The sequence below is a fragment of the Saimiri boliviensis genome, chromosome 21, assembly GCF_048565385.1.
Source record: "Saimiri boliviensis isolate mSaiBol1 chromosome 21, mSaiBol1.pri, whole genome shotgun sequence".
Taxonomy (NCBI): Eukaryota; Metazoa; Chordata; class Mammalia; order Primates; family Cebidae; genus Saimiri; species Saimiri boliviensis.
The window spans coordinates 26,451,802-26,477,185 of record NC_133469.1 but is presented as its reverse complement, the minus strand read 5'-3'; the positions used below and the strand labels follow the sequence as shown (position 1 = coordinate 26,477,185).

General features: G+C 49.2%; 1 protein-coding gene across 1 annotated transcript in view; it reads right to left on the bottom strand.

Moving 5' to 3' along the window:
- Positions 1-25,384, bottom strand: part of BCR (BCR activator of RhoGEF and GTPase) — a 136,624-nt gene that overhangs the window by 109,484 nt on the left and 1,756 nt on the right. The window lies entirely within an intron of this gene.

Genomic DNA, 25,384 nt, shown 5'->3' with positions numbered 1-25,384 from the left:
ATGGTTGGATGGATGGGTGGATAGATGAACAGGTGATGGATAAATGAATAAATGTTTGGATCTCGGATGAATGATAAATGGATGGATAGATGGATGGCTTGGATGAATGATGGAACGGCTCAAGCATAGCTACCCCTTTCTCAGGAACATCTGCTGGTAGGAAACAGAGGAGCAAGTTTACTCACCCTGGGGTTTGAAAAGGTTTCTGGGTTTTAACACCCTGTTCTCTCAATGTGGAGGGTTTTTTTGGTACCTCTGATCAAAAAATGACTGTTTCCTTAAACTTTTTTACCCTGGAAAATTTCAAACAAACACAAAAGTAAGAGAGCAGAGCACTGTGAATGCCCATGTACCCCATCATTCGGCTTCAAGGTTTATTAGCTCATGGCCAGCTTTGTTTCCGTGAATATTCAGCTCTGAGAAGGCAGCAGAAAACAGGGAAGAGAAAGGGGACTTAGAAAACCAAGTGATCATCTCTCAGCCCAGCTCTTCCACCTCCGGCAACTTCCCCGAGGAAAGAATCCTTATGAGGCCTGGAAGACTGAACCTACCTGCCTCACAGGTTCTAGGAGAAAAGGTCCTGGGAGCTCCTGAGCACAGATGTGAGACGCCCACACCCGGCTCTGTCATCAGTTGCATCAATCACCGGCACTTCAAGCAGCTCACTGTGAAACACAGGTTGGCAAACTGCAGCCCACAGGCCACCAGCCGACTGCGACCTGTTTTCATGTGACTAGGCCCTAAGAATGCTTTTTATACCTTCACACGGTTACATTCTAAATGGTTATGTAAGTATCCACATAGTAGCCTCAATTTTGCCTCTCAGCCACAAAGATAAAATTAGTTACTATCTGGCCATTTAAGGAAAGTTCAGCCAATTCCAAAACTGTGGTGAAGTCAAAAAACCAAACCATTCTTGGTTCAGATCCAGGCTCTGCTGCCCTAGCTTCTTACCCTTCCCAGGCTCTGGCTGTCTGAGTATCCCCTTGGTGAGCAGCAACCACCAAGCTCCTTGCAGAAATAGAGCAAGGCTTGGATCCTGGAAGGTGAACGAGATCCCTTACAAAGCACAAGGCCAAACCCAAGCACAAAGCACAAGGCCAAACCCAAGCACAAAGCACAAGGCCAAACCCAAGCACAAAGTTCCAGTAAAGGGAGGGATCCTCTCTCTCCTGCAAGCCTGCCAGAGAGGGAACACTGGCAGATCTGTGTGAGGAGGAGGAGGAGGGTCTCCAAGAGTCAAAGTGCACCTTGAGACAGGCCCACCAAATGGAATATTCTGAAGGAAAGTGTGGCTTCCACCGAGGCATCTGTGTCCCACGGGAATGACAATGTTCAGCACCAGTGTCCTTCCTGTCCTTGTGCCCTTCAGACTGACCAGCCCATCTTCAGCACTGGCCAGCTCAGGCCCAAGACAGCCCCTACTCCAGCTGGCACTAAGAATGCTTGGAAAATACTAGCAGGCTTCCCCTGCAGGAAGGATACCTTGCCTTCCAATCCCAGGTGGGGCCTGCAAAAGGCTGGGAGGCCACTGGGGGACCTAGTCATCTGTGACAAAGCTAATGATGGCCCCAAAGTACCTAATGTGCCTGCACACTATAGCATAGAAATAAGGGTGGCCGCACACACATGCCTGCTCATCTCAGTGCTGGCCTCAGCACATGCATTCCTGACCAAGCAGGGCTGTGCTCTGGCTGGCAAGACACCAGCTGGCACTACTGGGCCTGCTGCTGCCAACCACCTGCCTGCACATCATCACCTCCACCCTGGCAGACGCCCCCATGCTGCCCTCTCCCCCATCCATGCTGACGGCAGGGCCTCTCACTGCCCACGCTCTGCACTCTGGCATACTGCCCCAGGTGATACCTGCACGGCCTCCGAAATCTGTTCCAGTACTGGTGGTGACTGTAGACTGGCCAGTGCGCAGTAAGGGAGGGCAACAAATCAGCCAGCAAGGCAGTGTCCTGGTTCCTGTTAAGGGCACACACAGAGGCCAGGTCCCCCTCGACCCACGTCACTGCTGGAAGCCGGACACAACTAGGATCTTACGGGAAGGCTGCTTTGGGATACCCACCAAGAGGGATTTCCAAATGTGCTGGAACTCAGAGTGACACGATCTAATTTTATTTGGAATCACAAAACTAATGGATCGTTTGTTGTTGTTGCTGTTTTTTGAGACAGAGGCTTGCTCTGTCACCCAGGCTGGAGTGCAATGGCACAATCTCGGCTCACTGTAACCTCTGCCTCCTGAATTCAAGTAAGTCTCCTGCCTCGGCCTCCTGAGTAGCTGGGACTACAGGCGCTTGCTACCACACCCACCTAATTTTTACATTTTTAGCAGAGATGGGGTTTCACCATACTGGCCAGGATGGTCTCAATCTCTTGACCTCGTGATCTGTCTGCCTCAGCCTCCCAAAGTGCTGGGATTATAGGCATGAGCCACCGCACCCAGCCAACTAATGGATCTGAAGACGCTACTGGTTCAGCTTCAACATTTACGAACAGGAATTCAGAGGCCCAAGGAGTCTATGAGAGTCACTGGAGTCAGCGTGGCAGCCAATGGCACAGCAAATACGGGCAACACAGAGCAAGAGAAGGAGCAAGCACAGGTCCCAGCTCCATGATCCATGAGCCGGGAGGGCTAAAACTCCTGAACTGCTGGCTGCCAGTTGTGAGCACTGGAAAATAAGATGGAACACCTTCCACAGTGTGGGACGACTAGTCAGTGCTGAAGAAGGAGCCATTCCTCCCCTTTCCTCCCCAAGCCCATGGCACCATGCTGCCCTCCCTCCAAACATGGTCTCACAATTATCTGCCCTCCCTCCGGCCAAGACCATCAAACCTATTGCCTGCACAGGGAGGTGTTTGTCCTGATACATCCAACAGCGTCTTCCTGTCCTGGCCCAGCTTCTGCCAGCCAAGTGCAGCCATGTAAGTCCCCCTCCCTTTGTAAAATCTCTTTTCTACCTTGGCCTTCTGCTTCCTTGGAGCTTCAGCGAAAGCCAGGCAGGAACTCCATGAGCCAGAAATAACTGGACAATGCTATCTGGCAAACCGAACCCATGATGCACGGAAGAGAAGCCAAAATGCTTTTCAGATTCAGTTACAAGCAGCCCACAACAGCAATAAACTAGCAAACTTCACAACAGATGAGGGGACAGCAAGTTCTTTCCCAACCAAGAAGCACAGAGCTGACAAAGAACTGAGTGTTACACAGCCAGTGGCCTCAGGAAGCCTCTCAGATGAGAGAGTAGACCAGTGTGACCCCACCTAGGGCCCCTCCCTATCGAGGCTGGGCTGTCTCGAGGGTCACCAGGGAACCGGGAATTACGGTGGGGCCCAGTCTAGCACAGACTCCTCTCACCCAACGCAAAACTTAATCTCAGATTCTGCTTCTCTGGAATGAAAATCCCACATCCCAGTTTTGGATTTTTGGAGGGTAAGGCCCCATACCGCTCAGACTTTTTAGCACTGGATGGAACTGCCTCAGTACAATCCTGCAAACAGAAGGAGGGCAAGGAAAAAGTCAAAGAACAGGCAACTAACCTTAAAGCCAAGGGCAAACCGGGGCAGGATTTCTGGAAGATGACTTGGCAGTGGACACCAAGGGTCTTAAGACCATCCACTTCTCTGATCTGGTAAATCCAGTGACAGAGGCCCACCATGTCACGGGCAGAAACTCATATAAAGAGGTATTCACTTGGTGGAGTATGGTGGCTCACACCTGTAATTTCAGCGCTTTAGGAGGTCAAGGCAGGCAAATCATTTGACTCCAGGAGTTTAAGACCAGCCTGGGCAACATAAACAAGACCCCGTCTTTACAGAAAGAAAAAACAAGATGAAAGTGGTGACGTGCACCTGTAGTCCCAGCTACTCAGGAGGCTGAGGTGGGAGGATCACGGAGGTCAAGGCTGCAGTGAGCTCTTATCACACCACCGCACTCCAGCGTGGGCGGCAGAACAAGACCCTATCTCCAAAAAAAGAAAAAAAGACTCATATACAAAAAATTCACTGAATGTAATGTAATCAATGTCACTAAATTGCACATTAAAAAATAGTTAAAATGAAGGCCAGGTGCAGTGGCTTATGCCTGCAATCCCAGCACGGGGAGGCTGAAGTAGGCAGATCACCTGAGCTCAGGACTTTGAGACCAGCCTGGCCAACATGGAGAAATGCTATCTCTACTAAAAATACAAAATTAGCTGGGCATGGTGGTGCATGCCTGTAGTCCCAGCTACTTGGGAGGCTGAGGCAGGATAACAACCTGAAGCCAGGAGGTGAAGGTTGCAGTGAGTCAAGACTGCACTCCAGCTTGGGCAACAAGAGTGAAACTCCATTTCAAAAAAAAAAAAAAAAAAAAGGGTTAAAATGGCCCAAGTGCCCATCAATGAATGATAGATTAAAAAATATGTATGCAGGCCGGGTGCGGTGGCTCAAGTCTGTAATCCCAGCACTTTGGGAGGCCGAGGCGGGTGGATCACGAGGTCAAGAGATCGAGACCATCCTGGTCAACATGGTTAAACCCCATCTCTACTAAAAATACAAAAAAAATTAGCTGGGCATGGTGGCACGTGCCTGTAATCCCAGCTACTCAGGAGGCTGAGGCAGGAGGATTGCCTGAACACAGGAGGCGGAGGTTGCGGTGAGCCGAGATCGCGCCATTGCACTCCAGCCTGGGTAACAAGAGTGAAACTGTCTCAAAAAAAAAAAAAAATGTATGCAAACAATTGAATTATTATTCAAGCTTAAAAAGGAAGGGATTCCGAAACACGTAAAACACAGATGAACTCTGGGGACACTATGTGAAATAAGTCAGTTACAAAAAGACAAATACAGCATGATTCCACTTATGTGTAGTAGTCAGATTCACAGACAGAAAGTAGAATGGTGGTTACAGGACTGGGGGAGAAGGGGAATGGAGCATTGTTGATTAACGGGTAGAAATGAGTACAGAGTTTCAGTTTTGCAAGATGTAAAGAGTTCTGGAGATGGATGGTAGTGACGCTTGCACAATGACGGGAATGTACTTACCACCGTTCAGCTGTGTGGCTAAAAATGGGCAATTTTATGTTGCGTTATTTACAATGATTTTAATTTTAGTGGTTAAAATGTCAAATCTGCCTGTAACCCCAGCACTTTGGGAGGCTGAGGTGGGTGAATCACCTGAGGTCAGGAGTTCAAGACCAGCCTGATCAACATGGTGAAACCCCGTTTCTACTAAATACAAAAAATTAGCTGGGCATGGTGGTGCATGCCTGTAGTCCCAGCTACTTGGGAGGCTGAGGTAGGAGAATTAATTGAACCCCGGAGGTGGAGGCTGCAGCAAGACTGTGCCATTGCACTCCAGCCTGGGCAACAAGAGTAGAACTCTCCAAAAAAAAAAAAAAAAGTCAAAATTGTATATATACATATTTTACCACAATTTTTTAAAATTAATAATGTAATAATGTGACCATTAAACTGGCTGCTGTAAATAGTTGAATTGTATGGTATATGAATTATCTCAGGGAAGCTGTTAAAAGAGAGAGATCACTGAAACATTATACGAACCAGCTACATAAAGAATCGCTCAAAATGTCCAACAAAAACTTATTAAACCATAACTCCATTACAAAGTAATAATATGGCCTTTAAAATAATATTTCCAAAAGACTAATACATGGAAATGCTCACATTAACTAGCAAAGGCCGGACACCCAACTACACAGCAACATCTCAAGTATATACAAAAATTTCACACATCATTATCTCAAAAATTGGCAAGAAAATTAAATCTTCCTTCACACTACGCAGGAACCTTCTCCATGAAGAGATCTGCTCCCACTCCACACGTCAGCCTTTCAAAATCTGCAGCCAGTGTCCACAGACTCCCAGAAACCGAAGGGACAAACCCTGATGGCTAGAGTCAAGTCACCCAGGGAGCTTTTCAAAAAACCCCGGACTCGCTGGGAAGAGAGAAGCCAACAGCCGCATGTGAACTGCTTATGAACAGGGTAGGGCTCTAGAAGGGGCCTCCAGCCAATGCCAACAAGAAAATGGGGACTCAGTCCTACAACTGCCAGGATGTAAGCACTGCTCACAACCCAGGTGAGCTTGGAAGAGGACCCCAAGCCCCGGGGGGAATGTAGCCCTGGCCAGCACCTCAACTGCAGCCCAAGGAGAACCCGAGCAGAGGAGCCAGCTCCACTGGGCCCAGAAACCGTGACATCAAAAAACAAAACAAACTCATGAATCAGACTCTCTGGGGTGGCCAGCTGTGCATGTGTGTGTGTGTGTGTGTGACTTTTTAACTACATGGGCGGCCAGGTTAGGGGCCTCTGCCAGGCTAAATGCTTCTATTTCCTGTAACTACTCTGTTCCTTGGGCTTAGCAACACCAAGTACTGGAGACGCAGACCTGGACACATCTATCAGCACCATGAAAGACTTGGGCTCCTAATGCCACGTACCAGCCTACTGGCTGGTAGAAGTGAAGACACCCCCCATCCTTTTTCCAAATGAACAGCCCAGCCCAGCCTTTAAAAAGCCCCCTTGGTCAGGGATAGTGGCTTATGCTTATAGTCCCAGCACTTTGGGAGGCTAAGGTGGGTGGATCGCTTGAGCCTAGGAGTTTGAGACTGGCATGGGCAACATGGAGACACCTCATCTTTACAAAAAAAAAACACACACACACACACACACACACACAAAAATTAGCCATACATGGTGGCATGTGCCTGGAGTCCCAGCTACTCAGAAAGCTCAAGTGAGATAATCACCTGGGCCTGGGGAGGTTGAGTCTTCAGTGAGCTGTGGTCACACCATTGCATTCCAGCCTGGGTGACAGAGTGAGACTCTGTCTCAAAAATTTTTTTTTAATTAAAAAAAAGTTAAAAGCCCCCTTGTAGCCTGGGCAACATAGTGAAACCCTGTCTCTACTAAAAAATTTAAAAATAAAAGAAAATTTTTTTAATGGTGGTGCATGCCTATAGACCCAGCTACTTGAGAGGCTGAAATGAGAGGACTGTTTGAGCCCAGGAGGTTGAGGTTGCAGTGAGTCGTGATTGTGCCACTGCACCAGCCTGGGCAACAGAGCAAGACCCTGTCTCTAAATAAATAAATAAATAAATAAACCCCCTTTGAGCTTCAAACCAAAACAGCTCTGGGAAAATATAAGCCAGGGACAGACTAGCAGTCCTAAACCACCAGCTTGGGGCCACCCTAGGTATCTGAGCCCATGCGGTGACACCTACATATCTGAGGATGTTCCCCAGGGGGAAGTCCTGCTCCAGCCTTTGATGTCCAAGGTCTCATTTACAGTCATGCCCCATCATGCTTCATCTTAAAATTCAATGAAGTGACCCACCTCCCTTGGGAACTACTCCAATTAATTCACAGACTTGAGGGCAAGGGGAAAAGGAGACACAAAGAAGAAATATCCATTTCTCCACCTCCTGTCAGATCTATCCCCTGTACTCACGGGGACAAAGGAGACAGGGTGCCCCAGTCCTACCACCACCTTCCCCAGCATCCCAACAGCTGACTGCAATCGTTTCCACCCATGCAATTAGGGTGCAGGTCCCTAGCTGGTTTTTTGGGGGCCCAGCTGCCTAGCCCAAGGCAGCAGAAGATACTTCCACCAGGCTTCCTGAGGCATGAGAACAAAGCACCTCTCCCAGCCCACCAGCCCATCCCCATCAACCTTCCTGGACTTCCTTGCCAGAGTTTCTGGAACTGGAGACTGCAGACTTAGCGGGATAAATAAGCAACCGCAGGGCTCACAAGGGTGGAGGAAGCCAGGAGATGACACAGGCATGCGGGGAGCGAGTCTCTGAAGCTTCCTCAGACACCCCTTTCTAGAGCCTTCCTGACTCCTGCACAGAGAAGACTCTACTGCAGCGACTAACACCATCTGGCCACTAAAGAAATGCCACAGGAGAGGAAACCAGACTTATGTTAATAATCACAACCTGCATTTGTTAGGGCCAAATTCTTTTTTTTTTTTTTTAAGACACGGTTTTGGTGTCACCCAGGCTGGAGAGCAATGGTGTGATCTTGGCTCACTACAACCTCTGCCTCTCAGGTTCAAGCGATTCTCCAGCCTCAGCCTACGAAGTAACTGATATTATAGGCGTGTGCCACCATGCCCAGCTAATTTCTGCATTTTTAGTAGAGACAGGGTTTCACATGTTGGCCAGGCTGGCCTTGAACTCCTGACCTCAGGTGAACTGCCTGCCCCCGCCTCCCACAGTGATGGGATTGCAGGTGTCACCCACCATGCCTAGCCCTGTTAGGGCCAAATTCTTTTTTTTTTTTTTAAGGTGGGGTTTCACCATGATGGCCAGGCTGGCCTTGAACTCCTGACCTCAGGTGATCCACACATCTCGGCCTCCCAAAGTGCTAGGATTACAGGCGCGGGCCACAGCGCCCGGCCGTTAGGGCCAAATTCTAACAGTACCTTACCTGCTGCTCCAGGGAATAAGGGCAGGTCCACGAGACTGCTCCAGGACAAGATGCCTCCCCTGGGTGGGTTCCATGAGCTGGTCCCGTGCACAGCAGTCCTGGACCCCAGACCCTCACCCTGACTCCACAGCTCCGAAAGGCCAGGCTCCGCCCCAGGCACCACCAGCAGGGTGCTAAGCACCACTTTCCTCTCCACTTACCCATGGCCACCAGCCACGGGGATCAGCTGCCATGGCCACCCTTTCCCTTCCCTCATCTGCGGTGGCCTCCCACCATAACAACACCTTCAAAGCACAGCCACAGCACATCAAGCGCATGGACTGGACCCCTGCAGAGCCACATCAGCCCTGATCACTGCTCAGTAGTAACCTGCCACTCCTCTGCGGGGCCACCCACCTTCCCACAGACCCACACACATCACTCAACTTTCTAGAGCCCCCTACTTGGAATGATCTCCCCCTGGGACTCTGGCCCACCAGTCCCCTCCTTGGCATGCAGACAAGGATATGGCCCTGTCCCTGCAACACAGCAGGCCCTGGCTTCTGCCCTCTGTCCCATAACCCTAACAGTCACGTCCTTTTAGCCTTTCTGCAACATAAACTCCCCCACTTCTTTCTCTCATGTGACCTCCCTCCGTATGCAAGGCCTGCGGGCCTGCTCCAGCCCTCCACTCCACACACCCTCTGCGACCCCAGCTTCCATCCTTCCTCTTCATTCCTGGGCTGGTCCTCTCTCCAAAAGGCCCATCCTGAAGCCCTCCAGCACAGCCCTCACCATCCCCAGGCTCACACAGCCTCCCTTTCTGTCACCCGCTTCCCAGAATCAGCTCATATTCCTTGTCCTCTCCATCTCTCCCCACTCCTCCCCACCTTCCCTCAAGACAACAGCTACAGGTACCTGACTCCCCCTGGACCATCACACACACTTCTGCCAAACTCACCTTCACAAGGGAAAGCTCCAAAGGCATCCCCTCTCCTACTCAACAACCGTCTGTGGCTCCCTGTTATCCTCAGAGAAAGCACAACACCCTCCGCCTGGCTTCTGAGATCCACACAGGATGACCCCAATTCTCCTATCCACCCTCACCTCCCCTGCAGCCTACATTTTACGCCAATTCTCCAACTAGAGTCTGCTACTTTCTGAGCACACAGTTGGCCCTCCACAGCCTCAGGTTCCACAGCCGCAGATTCAAGCAACCTCAGAATGAAACTATTTGAAAAGAAATAACCAACAATAAAAATAATACAAATATAATAACAATACAGTATAACAACTGCTTACAAGGCATTTATATTGTATCAGATACAGCCATATCTAGCTTAAAAGAGGATATGCTGAGAAATGTATCATTAGGCAATGTCATCTTCATGCAAACATTGGAGTGTACCTACACAAACCTAGATGACAGCTTACTACACACCTAGGCTACACGGTACAGCCTATTGCTCCTGGGCTACTAATCTGCACAGCATGTGACTGTACTGAATACTGTAAGCAATCGTGACACACTGTTATTTGTGTTTCTAAACATATCAAAATGTACAAACGGTACAGTAAAAATACAGTATTATAATTTTTCGGGACCACCATCGTTAACCAAAATGTCATTATGTGGTGCATGACTAATATATGTAATCTCAAGATGATTTAGGGTGTACAGGCAGATGTGTATAGGTTATATGCAAAAGCTAGCTATGGGCCGGGCACGGTGGCTCAAGCCTGTAATCCCAGCACCTTGGGAGGCCGAGGCAGGTGGATCACGAGGTCAAGAGACCGAGACCATCCTGGTCAACATGGTGAAACCCCGTCTCTACTAAAAATACAAAACATTAGCTGGGCATGGTGGCGCGTGCCTGTCATCCCAGCTACTCAGGAGGCTGAAGCAAGAGAATTGCCTGAACCCAGGAGGCGGAGGTTGCGGTGAGCCGAGATCGCGCCATTGCAATCCAGCCTGGGTAACAAGAGCGAAACTCCGTCTCAAAAAAAAAAAAAAAAAGCTAGCTATGCCATTTCACATAAAGACTTGAGCATGCAAGGATTCTTGGACCCCCCCAAGGACCGGGGTCCCCAACCCCTGGGTCCACTGCCTGTTAGGAACTGGGTCGCACAGCAGGAGAGCGGTAGGCAGAGGCTGAAGCTTCATCTGTATTTACAGCTGCTCCTCATCACTCCATTACCGCCTCAGCGTTACCTCTGGTCAGCTCAGCAGCTGCCTTAGATTCTCATAGAAGCACGAGCCCTATTGTGGCCTGCGTATGCGCGGGATCTACATTGTGCGGGCCCCTTATGAGAATCTAGTGCCTGATGATCTGAGCCGAAACAGTGTCATTCCAAAACCATCCCCTAACCTCTAGTGCGTGGAAAAATTGTCTTCCGTGAAACTGGCCACTGGTGCCAAAGAGGAAGGGGGGGACGGCTGCCTAAGGGAGTCCTGGAACCAATTCCGTACGGATACCGAGGGACAACTGTCCTGAATGATTCCAATCCCTGAGTCTTGCCCACATTCCCTGCCTGGAACACCCTCCCCTCCACAACCTCTTCCCCTGAGAAACAGGGTAGAGGTGAGGTTTCCCTTCCGCACACCCATTGGTGCTGATCCATCCACAGAGCCTCGCCACTTGCCCCGTTACGTTATTTTAGGTGCCTGCTTGTCCTGGCTCCCACCCTGGCCTAGCGGCTCCTGGCACCTAGTTAAGGAGTGAGTCCAAGCCATTTCCTTCTCTGCCTGCACATCCAGAGGGACGCTGGCACTGAACAAACCCCTCCTGAAGATCAGCGTTTTCCCATCAACTCTGTCACTTACAAAACGCCGGAGGCTTCACACTACCCAACTGCACACTGACCATCTTTCCATTTTTGTGGAGATTTGAAGATGGTAATGATTTTTTCTTACTTACTTGAGATGGAGTCTCGCTCTGTCACCCAGGCTCAAGTGCAGTGGCACGATCTCGGCTCACTGCAACCTCTGCCTCCCAGGTTCATGCAATTCTCCTGCCTCAGCCTCTTGAGTAGCTGGGATTACAGGTGCCCGCCATCATGCCCAGTTAAGTTTTGTACTTTTAGTAGAGATGGGCTTTTCCCACATTGGTCAGGTGGTCTCAAACTCCTGACCTCAGGTGATCCACCCACCTTGGCCTCCCAAATTGCTGGGATTACAGGCATGAGCCACTGCGCCCGGCCCTTTTTCTTTTTTAACGTTGTACCTGTTATGAAAAAAACATGATTTTTACTTCATTTTTTGAGACAGAGTCTTGCTCTGTCACCCAGGCTGGAGTACAGTGACAAGATCTCGGCTCACTGCAACCTCTGCCTCTCAGGTTCAAACAGTTCACCTGCCACAGCCTCCTTGAGTAGCTGGGATTACAGGTATGCGCCAACAGACCCAGCTTATTTTTGTATTTTTAGTAGAGATAACAATTAGCCACGTTGGCCAGGCTGGTCTTGAACTCCTGGCCTCAGGTGATCTGCCAGCCTCAGCCTCCCAAAGTGCTGGGATTTACAGGCATGAGCCACCACTCCCAGCCGAAAAAAAGCAATGGTTTGTATGTGTATTTATTTGCTTTTTAGAGACAGGGTCTTGCTTGCTTTGTCGTCCAGGGTGGATGGAGGGCAGTGTTGCAGTCACAGCTTGCTCCAGCCCTGAATTCCTGGACTCAAGCCATCCTACCACCTCAGCCTCCAGAAAAGCTGAGATTACCAGCACATGCCACCGTACGCAGCTCACTTTTAAATTCTTCGTAGAGATGGGGTCTTGCTATGTTGCCCACGCTGGTCTCAAATTCCTGGCCTTAAGAGATCCACCCATCTCAGCCTCCCAAAGGGCTGGAATTGCAAGCATGAGCCACCACACCTAACCCAGCAAGTTTTCAAATCAAGAGTATCTGAAAAGCAGGTTTTAGGTGGTAACAATCCATGTCTCCAAACACAAATGTGGACAATTTTTATCTATGTTCCTAAGGAATAAAGTGGAAAGCTTTCGGAAGTCGAAATTCATAAATGAGGTCCATTTCTCACTCTTCAGATTTCAGCAAAAATGAACAGTGCTTCTGCACACTCCCACAGAGCGAACAGGCTACACTGACCATCCACTTAACCAGGGTGATTCACAAAACCAGAGCAGGACTCCCAAGCAGTCAGACGGCGGCTCCTAGCCCAGCACAACCACCTTGTGCCTCAGGGACAGAGAACTGGACGTGGGCACTACCAGCCCACCCTTTGCACCCCTGGGCTCACACCCATGCATCACTTCATAATACTTGAGGGGACCGTGAAACAAAGATAATCCTATCTACCCAGCTAGGGAAGGAGTCAAATGATCCCTGGGGGTGGCTTGAGCCCTCCACCTAAAACCTCCAAACGCTCAGCTAAGGGGGTTCTCGAAACTCGTCCAAAGGGACACCTGTCAGGGAAGATATTCTGCAAAATGCAGCAGGCCACACAAAGTGCCATCTGCCCAGCTCCCTTGAGCACAGGTCAGCTCAGCCTCTTTGGGGCTTGCTGCCCAGGGCCACCCAACAAGGCAAGGAAAGGCTAGACGGAAAAATCAAGGTGCTGGCAGACTCGGTTTCTGCTGAGGGCTTGCTTCCTGGTTCATAAACGGCATTTTCTCACCGTGTCCTCATATGTGAGAAAATGTGAGAGGCTCTCTGGGGTCTCTTTTAATAAGGGCACTAATCGCATTCATGGGGGTGCCACCCTCATGACCTAATCACCTTCTGAAGAGCCTACCTCCCAATACTGTCACCTCTGGGGTTAAGGTTTAAAAACAGGAGGCCGTGCCCAGTGGCTCATGCCTGTAATCCTGGCATGTTGGGAAGCCGAGGAAGGCAGATCACCTGAGGTCAGAAGTTTGGGGCCAGGCTGCTCAACATTGTGAAACCTCATCTCTACTAAAAATACAAAAAAATTAGTCAGGTGTGATGGCACGCGCCTGTACACAGTCCCACCTACTCAGGAGGCCGTGGCACAAGAATTGCTTGAACCTGGGAAGTGGAAGGTTGCAGGAGCCGAGATCTCACCACTGCACGCCAGCCTGGGCAATAGAGTGACACACTGTCTCAAAAAAAAAAAAGTGGTGGGGGGGAGGACACAAACATGTAGTCCATTGCATAACCTTTAAAATGTAAGAATTCCACTTACCCAGGGGGACTATGGGAGGAGAATGAAGGCCCTGGCACACCCCTGGGTCCCCCCCGGAGCTCATACTGGTCATGCAATGGCTGACCAAATGGGTAAAATGTCCATACTAAATTATGCATTTCTCCTCTCAAATTTTTTGCTAAGTGGTGTTCAATCGACTGGCATTAGATGCATGGGCAGGAGAGTCCATAAGACCAGACAGGAGGCCAGATGGTCTGCGCCCGCCACTCCCACGAAGCCCCCAAGGGGAAGGGTCGTCCTCTCCAGCTGACAGCAGCCAAGGGAGAATTAAGTCCCTGTGCGAGGCCACACTATGGCAAGTGCCAGGGCTCCGGGCAAGTCCAGATCTTTTCCCTTCAAAGCCTGCATTCTTTCCCTAAGTCAGCATATGTTGCCTGTAGGCTGCTTCGAATGCTCACCAATACTTTTGTCACGTGCAGAAAATCTCTCCCTACTCTACTGGCATACCAACTGACCCCGGCAGCACTTTAAAAATGGAAGCATGTCAGGCCTTTCAAGCGAAGTGAATCTTCAAAAGCTCTTCTTGAGCCAACAGTGGCACTTGAGTGGAGGAGGTGCTCAATTCCTGGCTCTGCCTGGAGCGCTCGCTCTCGCGTGCGCGCGCTCTCTCTCTCTCTCTCTCTCTCTCTCTCTCTCTCTCTCGCTGCTGCATGAGGCCCCCCTCGGCTATGTCCTGGCCTTGCCTAGAGATGGTTCCTTCCCCGAGCTCCCTGGTCACTCCTCCGGCACTCTGGGCCCTGCATCTGGCCCTGTGCACACACAGGTGGCTACCTCCGGGTATCTCCGCTACATCTTCCAAGCCAGACCTTGTCCCTCTGGTCCTCCCAGAACCTGCACTGCTCATCACTGTCAGCAGCGGGTCAGCGTTCACAGCCCTTGACAGTCGGTGGGAAAAGCAGATTGATGGACGGTGCCCTTCCAACAGTTCTGCGTTCTTGCCACACAACTTGCTGGAGAAGCCTTAGCAAAGTGTCCCAGAAGGACAAGAGTCAGGAAATCTCTTACCTTGGAGAATTGCAAAATTACAGAGGGGAAAAATTCCTCAACGGCTGAGGCCTTCGAGGCGCAGACTAAAGGCTGCAGCCAGATGATTTCCATCATGGCACTTAGGTTAATGAGGCTGTCTTCCCACCAGACCAAAGCTAACCTGCCAGAAGGCCTGCCTGAGCGTACTGAGCACCATCTGTGCCCAACGCAGCAGGTGCCCAAAACTGGTTTGCTGAGCAACTGAGCCAGGTCTCCACCTCTGCGGAGTCATTCTGTGTCTGTTCTCATGTGATTAACACAACCACTCAGTCTGAGGAGAGAGGCAGCACCAGCCCCTCCACCAACCACTTGACCTTGGGCAGGTTACTCCAGGCCAGACTGTCGCACACACCCGCAGACCCAATCGGTGGAGGGAGTATAATTATAATACTCCTGCTGCTCCAGCCACTTTACAAGAATCTTTCGAGAGACTATGAAGCAGCTTCCATGAAAGTCCTATTTACATCAGAGGGGTGTCCGGTCTTCACGCCCCAAGCCCAGGAAGGCGGGTCTATGAATGTGCTGGCTGCTCTGCCCGTGGGCACCATCCACCATCCACATCCATAGTCATTTTGCAAGGTCCTGGCAGCAAGAGCTAGAATCTAAGACAGCTAATTAGCAGGCCCCAGTCTGAGGATTCGGGAAGCTCTCGAAGGGAGAGCCAGGGAGGACCAACCATCGGCAAAGAAGGAAATAGAACCAGCCGGAAAATCTCCAAAGCCAACAAGTTTCATCGCTGGGTGACCTATATCACTACACCCCCCAAAACCTATCACCACTTACTAGATAGGATTAAGTGGGGTTGGGCCAGAACAGGAAGGTCTGAACAAATACAAATATCAGAGATGGCGTGTATCATTCCATCTTCACCTTGCAAACACCCACCGGGCCTCAGACACAGACAAACCTCCATGGGCTCAGGTGAACCATCATATCAAACACCATTAAAGGGCCACTGTGGTCCGTCCCACAGGACACCACAGCAGGGCATACTCTGTGCTTGTCTTAAAGATCCCATCACCCTAAAGAAGGAAGCCAGACAGACAAAGGATTAACAGGAAACAGCTGCAAATATACCGTTAAAGAAAGAGGCAGGGGAAAATGCTTTCACATTAGAAAGGTTTTATGTTTGTTGTTCCTATTATTATTTATTTTTTTTAAAGACAAGGCCAGCTGGGCATGGTAGCTCACACCTGTAATCCTAGCACTTTGGGAAGCAGAGACGGGTAGATCATGAGGTCAGGAGTTCAAGACCACCTTGGCCAAGATGGTAAAACCGTGTCTCTACTAAAAATACAAAAAATTTAGCCAGGCATGGTGGCGGGTGCCTGTAATCCCAGCTACTTGGGAGGCTGAGGCAGAGAATTGCTTGAACCACAGAGGCGGAGGTTGCAACAAGACAAGGCCCTTGGAGATAAGCCTTTCCATAAATCCATGAATAAAGCCAAGAAAGGATTTCCATGAAAACAGTGCCAGGCACATAGCAGATGCTCAATAAATACCTTTGAGTGATTGGATACAGAGAGGTGGTCACCTTGGATTTTAAAAAAGGGACATAAAAACCAGGATAAAGAGGAAAGAGACAGAAAAAGTTGTGTTAATAATAAATTCAGACTGGGTGCAGTGACTCACATCTATAACCCTAGCACTTTTGGAGGCCGAGGTGGGAAGGATCACTTGAGGCCAGGAGTTCAAGACCAGCCTGAGCAACAAAGCAAGATCCTGTCTCAACAAAAACTAAAAATCAGCCAGGCACGATGGCATGCACCTGCAGTCCCAGCTACTCAGGAGGGTGAGGAGAGAGGATCGTTTTAGCCCGAGAGTTTAAGGCTACTACGGTGAGCTACGATCGTGCCACTACACTCCAGCCTGGACAACAGAGCAAGACCCTTTATCTATTTCATTTAAAAGTAATAAATTTTAAAGAAAAAAATTAAAGAAGCAAAGGAAAGAACCGTAGCAGTGATCCATTCCTACCCCTACTTTTTGGATGTGGAGAGAGATGGCAGCACCTGAAGCTTTAGCACGAGGCCCTCCTGATGCCCGGCTCAGTGCCCTCTATACCCTGCTAGGCTGCCTAACCCCACGTGATGCTTGACTCACATTCCTCCTAACACGGCTGGGGGAGCTGGCACAAGCACCCTCTCTCTCTGCCTGGAAGCCCTTTTCTCTGCTGCCCAGGAAGGGACTCACCAAGTGTTACAAGCTAAACCACGCATCACCCCCATATGTTAAAGTTCTAACTCCCAGTACCTCACAATGTGACTGTATTTGGAAATAAGGTCTTTCAAGAACTGATTAAGTTTAAGCAGGGGTCTTTACTGCCCACCTTAATCCAGTCTGACTGGTGTCCTTACAAGAAGGGAAATTTGGGGCCAGGTGTGGTGGCTCACGCCTGTAATCCCAGCACTTTGGGAGACCTAGGTGGGTAGAACACGAGGTCAGAAGTTCAAGACCAGACTGGCCAACATGGTGAAACCCTGTCTCTACTAAAAAATAACAAAAATTAGCTGGGCATGGTGGCTCATGCCTGTAATCCCAGCTACTCAGGAGGCTGAGGTAGAATTGCTTGAAGCGGGACCCAGGAGGCAGAGGTTGCAGTGAGTCGAGATTATACCACTGCACTCCAGCTGGAGTTACAGAGTGAGACTTTGTCTCAAAAAAAAAAAAAAAAAAAAAGAAGGGGGCGGAATGTGGGCCAGGTATGGTGGCTCATGCCTGTAATCCTAGCACTTTGGGAGGCCGAGGTGAGCGGATCACCTGAGGTCAAGAGTTCGAGACCAGCCTGGCCAACATGGTGAAACCCTACCTCTACTAAAAATACAAAAATTACCCAGGCATGGTGGCAGGTGCCTATAATCCCAGCTACTCAGGAGGCTACGGCAGGAGAATCACTTGAACCTGGGAGGTAGAGATTGTAGTGAGCCAAGACTGTTTCACTGCACTCCAGCCTGGGTGACAAGAGAGAAACTGTCTCAAAAAAAAAAAAAAAAGAAAAGAAAAATTTGGGAAATTTGGACACAGAAATGCCAGGGGTGCTCATGCACAGAGAAAAGACCACGTGCAGAGGCAGCAAGACAGTGACCTGCAAGCCACAGAGAGACAGCCCTCCAGGGAAATAACCCTGCTGGCACCTTGATCTTGGACTTTTGGCCTCCAAAAGGGTGAGAAAATAAATTTCTGTTATTTAAGACACCCAGTCTTGGTATCTTGTTATGGGGCAGGCAGCCTTGGTAAATTAATACTCTGGGCCACTTCGAAACTAAGGGGCATGAAGGCCCAGGGAAGATCACTATCACTAACAGGTGTTCCCCTGAAGAAAACACCCCTGTGAAGGATCAGAGCTGAGAGTTAAGACTGAGAGTACTGCCCGGGGAACTTCAAAGCCCTACTTGAGTGAAATTAGCCAGACACAGGACAAATATTATACGACTCCACTTGTATGAGGAATCTAGGAGAGGCAAAATCATGGAGACAGCAAGTAGAATGGTGGCTTCCAAGAGCTGGGGAGGAAGGGGAATGAGAAGTTAGAGTCTGATGAATATAAAGTTTCAGTTTGGGAAGACGAAAAAGTTATAGAAATTGACAAGTGGTGATGGCTGCTCAACAATGTGACGTACTTAATGCCACTGAACTGTACACCTGAAAACGGATAAAATGGTGCATTTTATAATATAAATTTTAGCTGGGCGCAGTGATTCATGCCTGTAATCCCAGCACTTTGGGAGGCCAAGGCAGGCGGATCACCTGAGGTCAGGAGTTTGAGACCAGCCTGGCCAACATGGTGAAACCCTGCCTCTACTAAAAATATAAAAATTAGCTGGGAATGATGGTGCGTGCCTGTAATCCCAGCTACTCGGAAGGCTGTGGCAGGAGAATCACTTGAAGGGAGACGGAGGTTGCGGTGAGCTGAGATTGCACCACTTAACTCCAACCTGGGTGACAGAGCAAGACTCTGTCTTAAAAAAAAAAAAAAAAAAAAAAAATTGGCCAGGTGTGGTGGCTTAAGCCTGTAATCCAAGCACTTTGGAGGCCAAGGCGGGCGGATCACCTGAGGTCAGGAGTTCAAGACCAGCCTGACCAACATGGTGAAACCTCGTCTTTAAAAAAAAAAAAAATATATATATATATATATATATATATATATATATATATATATATATAAATTTTACCATAATAAAAATAACAGTAACAAACCTCTAACATGTTACATGAATAACATATTTTAATTAAAATAACTACACTTTTCAAAGGGAAAAAACTGAAAAGACCCAGTTGTATTCCAGCCAGGGTCAAGATATTCCCTGGGGTTTATTTAATTTAATCCACCACCACCCACTGAGTCTTGGTCCAAAAAGCAGCAGCCTCAGCCAAAACTCACATCTACTCTTTGGTAACCTGAGAAAGCTTCCAAGATGCCCATTCATTCATTGTGAACAGGGGACCCTCTCAAACCACAGGGGTGAGCTGCAGCCTGGGCCTCATAACACCGCTGTGTCCTCTCCCAGGTATGCTCAAGCACATAGCTCACCTGGGCTCTTTGTCCTGGTGAGGGCAGCAGTCACATTCACGAGCTCTTCTGGCCACAGGACTTGCAACCAAGGAAGGGAGGGGGTTATAAAGCTGGAAGCAACGAACTAGGCAAAAGGGAGTCATGGATAAGGCATGCTCCCCTGAACCTACTCAGATCAACAACACTCCCAGCTCCTTCTTTAGTGATATGTTTCAGAATGTTCCATTCTGTTCCCAAAACAAGTCAGCCTTCCTGAACCAGAGAACGCTTATAAAATTTAATCTAGACTCTGCTTTTATTCCCTCCCCCACCTCATGCATCCCTCTAGACTCTGCTTCTATGCTGCTGATGACTTTAGCAGCCTCAGACGCCACCCAGATCTGCCCACTCTGTCTCTATTCATGGAGAGGAGCCTGTACTCAACTGAGAGGTGGCCACAAGGCTCTGGCCTTAAGAGATGATGATGGAAACAACTCGAGGCCCGGGTGACCTTTCCCTGCCCCACAGTTACTCACTCAAACTGGCTGCCAGTCCAGCCCATCACTCAAGGGAAGAACAAAGCAGTGGTCACTCTGGCGCCAACACATTGCCAGAATCCAAAGGGCAAATTAAGCTACTTAATAAAAATGAGAAGACACAGGACAGCCACTCACATGAAGTCCATGAAGAAACACAAGATCTGTCCTGTCTCACGACTGACACCTGGGCTGGGTGTTTGTTGAATCCCTCAGACCTCCCAACACAAAGAAATGATAAATGTGTTTGAGGCGATGAATATGCTAATCACCTTGATTTGATCATTATGCATTGTTGATAGGTATCAAAATATCATAGGGTACCCTCTAAACAGGTACAATTATTATGTATCAATTAAAAATATAAAAGCAGGAGAAAAAAAGAAAAGAAAAAGAATGAGGCTGGGTGTGGTGGCTCATGCCTGTAATCCCAAGCACTTTGGGAGGCTGAGGTGGGTAAATTGCTTAAGCCTAGGAGGTCGAGGCCAGCCTGGGCAACATAGGGAGATCCCGTCTAGACAAAAAAATTAAAGAGAAAACGGAGAAATGTCTGGTGCCCCAACTGACATCAAACCAACTGCAAGACAAATAAGGGGCCGGGTGCTGTGGCTCACGCCTGTAATCCTAGCACTTTGGGAGGCTGAGGTGAGTGAATCACCTGAGGTCAGGAGTTCAAGACCAGCCTGGCCATCATGGTGAAACCCCACCTAAAAAAAAAAAAAAAAAAAAAAAGACAAATAAGGGAGTCCCTCCTCCCCAACGCCAATCAGCCTGCAATCACAGAATGTGTGGGTGAGGCTAGCCTAGACCATACTATTTCAGCCCAGTCAGTCCCCATCATAAAACTGCCTAGCCAACCAGAGATCTGTGGGAAAAATATAAATGGTTGTTATTTTAAGCCACTTAAAAAGAATAAGGTCATCTGAAAGTAAAGTAGAGGGATGAAATGAGGAAAAGACAGAGTAACTGATAAGTCATGTCCCAATAATCAGTAAAATTCCCCAGTCCTGACCCCATGGTCTATGAAAAGGAGAAAGGGCTCTTCCAATATGTGCTTTGTATAAAGCTCAAAACCAGGCTCCATGAGAGACCCAGAAATGAACCAGTGATTCCTGCCTTCAAAAAGCACAGAGCGGTGGCTCACACCTATAATCCCAGCACTTTCAGAGGCTGAGGCACAAGGACTGCTTGAGCCCAGGAGACCAGCTTGGGCAACATAGCAAGACCCATCTCTACAGAAATAAATAAATAAATAAATAAATAAATAATTAGCTAGGCATGGTGGTGCACACCTGTGGGCTCAGCCACTTGGAAGGCTGAGGTGGGAGGATTGTTTGAGCCTGGGAGGTCAAGGCTGCAGTGAATGGTGACTGAGCCACTACACTCCAGCCTGGGTAACAGAGCAAGACCCTTTCACAAAAAAGAAAAAGGCCAGGCACGATAGCCTATGCCTGTAATCCCAGCACTTTGGGAGGCCAAGCAGGCGGATCACTTGAGGTCTGGAGTTCCAGACCAGCCTGGCCAACATGGTGAAACCCTGTCTCTACTGAAGATGCAAAAATCAGCTGGGCGTGGTGGTGCACACCTGTAATCCCAGCTACTCAGGAGGCTGAGGCAGAACTGCTTGAGCCCAGGCGCCAGAGGCTGCAGTGAGCCAAGATCACACCACTACACTACAGCCTAGGCGACAAAATGAGACTCCATGTCAAAAACAAAACGAAACAAAACAAAAAAGGACACAATTTCTACCACAACATGGATGAACCTTGAGGACATTACACTCAGTGAAATAAGCCAATCACAAAAAGATAAATGTTGCAGGATTGGATTTACATGAGGTAAATATATTAGTCAAAGTCAGAGAGACAGAATGTAATGGTGGTGCCAGGGGCTGGGGCGGGAACTGCGGAGCTATTATTTAATGGGTACAGAGTTTCCACTGGGAAGATGACAAAGTTCGAGATGGAAGGTGGTGATGGTCACCTAAAAACGTGAATGCTGTCAACGCACAGAACTGTATGGATAAAAATGGTTAAAATCTTCCACTTGACTAGCCTTACCCAAAAAAACAATTTAAAAGGGTTAAAATGGTAACTTTTGTTATGTGCATTTTACCAAACTTGTCGAAAATTACAAAAACGGTACATTTTAAGTTATGGGTATTTTACCAAAGAAAAGCACACAGTCTAGAATCACAGGGCAGACGTGGGTGCCCGCAAGCCTTTACTGCCGTTTTTCCTTTGAGCAAACGGCTACTCTCTGCTCTCCGACTTCCGCTGATTCATCAAGTCCTCTTCAGTCCTGCCGATTCTGGAAGCTCCCCTGATCTCACTTCCCTCCAACACATACACGTGTGTCCCCTCTCTTCCATTAACTTCTAAGTTCCTAGATGGCAAGAACCACACTCTCTTTCCATGGGTCCCAAACAGTTATACAGCAGGGCTCACAGCTGTCTATCATTAACCCCACAGGCGGGCCCAGGATGCAAAGACTGGAAGGACCCCCTGAACCTCCCCAGTGTGCTTTGCAGGTGGCAGCGTGCGGTAGCAGGAAGAACACCGCAGGGACCACCATGTTCCGGAGGGAACAGCTCTGCATTCACCCAGGGACCCAAAATCCCAGCCCTGCCGCTTCCCAGTTGTGTCTTCACCTGTAAATGGGCAATTCCACCCAAGGTGAGAGATAAGCCCATGAGGGGCCCTATGGGAAGCACTTTGTCACCGTGCCCAGGGATGACTTTAACCCCCTCCCTTGAGGGACCCTCAGCTCAAAAATGCGACGGCCCATTCATACAAACAGACTGATATCTGCCTGCCGCTGGGGAGCATTAGGGCGACCTCCTCCCCACCCACCCCCATGAGTGATTTTCCTCATTGTTCCTTTTCAGACCAGCAGGCTCCACAGCCCTCTAAAGAACATCAGTAAACAGTCCAGCAGAGACAGATGGCTGAGCCAGCGCAGATTCCTCTTTCCACGTCAGAGGAAACTGCTGGGCAAAGAGTGTCAAGGTGCCCAGGGCTAAAAGCCTGGGCTTTTAAAACAAGCAGGAGTTTTAAAACAAGCAGGAGTTCTGAAACCTCACAGGATCCAAACCAGTAGACCAGGCGTCCCCAAACTTTTTACACAGGGGGCCAGTTCGCTGTCCCTCAGACAGCTGGAGGGCCGCCACATACTGTGCGCCTCTCACTGACCACCAATGAAAGAGGTGCCCCTTCCTGAAGTGCGGCCGGGGGCCGGATAAATGGCCTCAGGGGGCCGCATGCGGCCCGCGGGCCATAGTTTGGGGACGCCTGCAGTAGACTGTCCGACACCAAGAGTGAACCCAAATGTAAACTCTGGACTTTGAGTAAGAAGGAGGCATCAATGCAGGTCTGTGGGCTGGAACAAACACACCCCTCCAGTGGGAGTTGCTAACTGGAGACACTGTGCGGGTGTGGGGGGTAGGGAGTGTATGGGAAATCTCTATTTCCCCGCTCAATTTTGCCGTGAACCTAATAGTGCTCTAAAAAATAATAATAATAATTAAGTCTTAAAAATGAAAAACTGTCTGGGGGAAAATACATAACCTCTTTTAAAAGATATTTAAATGACCTTGGTTATGAAAAACGTCTAAGAGGCCTGGTGAGGTGGCTCCTCCCTGTAATCTCAGCTACTCAGGAGGCTGAAGCTGGAGGAAGACTTGAGCCCAGGCGTTTGACACCAGTCTGGGCAACACAACAAACCACTGTTTTTACAAAAAAAATTAAAAATTAGCCCAGTATAGTGGTTTAAACCTTCAGTCCCAGCTACAGAGGAGGCTGAGGCGGAAGGCTCACCTGAGCCCAAGAGTTTGAGGTTGCAGTAAGGTATGATCATACTACTGTACTCCAGCCTGGATGGTAGAACCAGACACTGTCTCAAAAACAAAAAACAAACAAACAAACAGCAGTTTAGGGGGAAAAAAATAAAACTTAATGGGAAAGAGATTGTGGGACCTTGAAGACACTCAGAGAAGGATCAGAAAGACCTAAAAGTGGGTCCAAGTGGTAAAATTAACTCCTCAGCCATTTCCTGAGGACCTTCCCTGTGTGACTCAAGGCACTGGGATTTCCATCCTTCTATAATAATTCCTATTTTCATCTACTGACTTGCATTCGGGGTCTGGTGATGTGGTGGGCAACATGGCCACGTCTACAAAAGCTACAGGAAAGGCTGGACCCATGGTTCTGGAAACCCAGAATTTTCCACTAGCAAAGATTATCATTTCAATTTGCACATCTCCTTCAAAACCTCTCATTTTCTTTTTTATTAATAACTCTCCTGCACCTCAGCACTAAGGGCCAGTTCAAGCTGGCTCGCCTGGCCAACAGCTGGCCAGACGAGGCTGGTGCCCGGTAACCACAAGGCAATCCTCCAGACCCGAACGAGCTGATGTGCCTGCAAAGCAGGCTTCTGAATAGCAGAGCATCCACCCCGCCCCCACAAGGGGACTTAGGGAGGGCAGCCGGGCCAGCCTGAAGGTCCGAGCCCTGCCCCACAGCCACCCCCAGCTGCAAATGGAAGATCAGCAACTGGAAGTACCTAACACAAACAGGACAGAGTGCCCATCACAAAAAGGCAGCTCCAAGAGCCAAAAATAGCCTCCCTTGTTTCAAGAGAATTCTGACAAACCAAGCACATCCAACTGCTCCATCAGCAGAAAAAGAAAAATCAATGGAGCAGAAAACCAGATCAGCTTAACAGGGACCAGGTCTCCAAGAGATTCCCGACAGTCTCACACACACCCCAGTCCACTCTTTCCTTACCCCAACCAAGGGCAAACTGTGCCTGGATCTCAAAACACAGCGACCAAAACGCCTGATGGTATTTGCATATAGAACAGAAGTTATGTGCACAATCCCATAGTTCTAACGTTAGGGCTAGCGTCTGACCACAGATTGGGAGCCCCAAATAAGCACCTGTGGATGCTTATCCTTGGGAAGATGAGGCAGCAGGAGCACACTGGAGGGTCAGCAAATGGGGCTGGGTTACCACGCATGGAGGAGCCTGGGGCTGAGTAATGATGAGTGAAGTCTCCCATCAAAGCTAGGCAGATCAGAACAGGTGTGGCTCAGCTTCAACCCCCAGATGAAATCTCTATGCAGTTGATTTTCCGTGGCCCACTGAGTCACAACTCCCTGGCTCTCCTCACCTCCTAATTCCTAGTCTCACCTGCTGTGACTTGCGTTCAGGGCTGCTGGCTAGCAAGCAAACCTGATGCTTCTACGGCCTGGGAGCAGCTAGCATATCTCGGGTTTCACAAATGTGTCATATAACCCTTCCAGGACAGGATCAGTGGGGTGGCGGGGAATGCCCAAGCCGCAAATCAGTCCCTGCTAACAGCATCCGATCGGGGCGCTAGAGATGACTCTGGCTTTTATCCCATCCTCACTTCCCAGAGAGGAGAGAGCACAGAGCAAGGAGTTACCGCCTGGGGCATCTTCCTCCAACTCACAAGCTGTACTTCACAAACACAGTGCTCTAGAACCAAAGGAACAAAAGCACCTCCCATCCCTCACACGACCACCCTCAACCCAATCCCATTCCAAACACTGACAATCTGCATTCAGGAAGAAGGGAGAGGATGGAGTTTGTTCCGGCACAGGATCAGCGTGAACCACAAGCGCACCTGCAAATCACTCAAAAGTATCCACCCCTCCCTTCCAACTTGTTTTGTGTCCCTACTCCTCTATGGCTTCCTCCGCAGGGCA